Source organism: Arachis hypogaea, chromosome 10 (genome assembly GCF_003086295.3).
Source record: "Arachis hypogaea cultivar Tifrunner chromosome 10, arahy.Tifrunner.gnm2.J5K5, whole genome shotgun sequence".
In the NCBI taxonomy this organism is placed as follows: domain Eukaryota; kingdom Viridiplantae; phylum Streptophyta; class Magnoliopsida; order Fabales; family Fabaceae; genus Arachis; species Arachis hypogaea.
Window position 1 is genome coordinate 2,718,889 of NC_092045.1, and position 1,556 is coordinate 2,720,444.

Here is a 1,556-nt window from a genome sequence, read left to right on the forward strand (position 1 = left end):
AAGTCACTTAACCTTAGCCAATAAGATAAGCAAAAGAATATAAAAATTAACATCGCAATCTATGTTACAACCTGAAAGCATCAATGGCTCAAATGGGTCCATCAACATCAAGTGGCCCAAAAGCCCGTGATGCTGCTCAGCACGTGTCGTAAACCTTAGTGATAGCAAATACAACGATTGATTCAAGTGTCTAATGTTTGATTATGAAAACCAAATTGAAACCACGTGGTTGATGGCTCCACATGTTACACCAAGAGCCACCAAAGCATGGGCTTGAGAATATATTATTTTGATCCTCATCAATAATTTTTATAAGCTAGGGCTATATTAACATTTTAAGGTTAGCTCCCATAATTAAGAACACTTGTTTAATTTGAGTCATAAATATAAAAGAATTTTATTAATTAACTAAATTTTTAAAATATTTATGATATAAAAGATTTTAGCATAAGTAGTTTTAAAATACTAAAAATATAATAAAAATTAGTTATTTATATGTTTATATATAAATACATTTATTATTTTAACATGCATCTATAATAATATTGTAGTAATACACCCTAATATTTTTATGAACATTAAGTGGCATCTTAGGTGTATATAATAGACTCACTTCCAAGTTAGATTTAATTAATTGGAAGTGTCGTTTTCATACTTGTCCGACAAACATTCTTTGTTTTGTCCTCTTTGGATTATTTTGTAGCATTTCATCAAACGAGACCCTTTACCTAACCAACCGACCAAATTGATTTCCATGCTCATTATTAACCTTTTAAAAATCGTCAAGTTCAATTTATTACTCCTAATTGAGATATCTCACCCCAAATCGTGGCTTAATTATATATGTGCATGTGGCTTTTGTGGTCCTTAATTACTCCTAACAATAATAATTAATAATAATCTTGTGTCTGCTACCTAGTTGGAGAAATAATTGCGCTGTGATTATTTCTCTCTGTTTCCCTAATTTGTAATGTAAAAAATGTGTAAATTTTGGTGTAGTCAATTTTACGTGAAATTGATAATTGAGAGTTATTAGATGATTTGACTAATTTGACTAGATTTTTATTTAATGACTCTCAACTATCAATTTCACGTGAAGTTGACTGCACTTGAATTTTCACCTGTAAAAAAACATTACTTTATCAAACAGTGAAAAAACGAACCTCCAAGTTAAATAATGAATGTGAGAGAAGTTCAAAAATGAACCTTAACTTGTTATACTTACATAAGAGACCTACATATTTAAAATAAGGTGGAAATTAGATGCAGTCAACTTTACGTGAAGTTGATAACTGAAAGCCGTTAAATAATTTGACTGATTTGGCTAAATTTTTATCTAACAGTTTTCAGCTATTAACTTCACGTGAAATCGACTGTACCTGAGTTTTTATCTTAAAATAATTGTGGGCACTATATATAAAGGATAAACATAACATGCATGGTGCTTGAATAATCAAGATACACACATAGTCCATAGACATGAGAGCTACACGTGCATGCAAGATATATATACCCAACTTGCAACATGTAATCACATGACTATGGTCCATAAATCA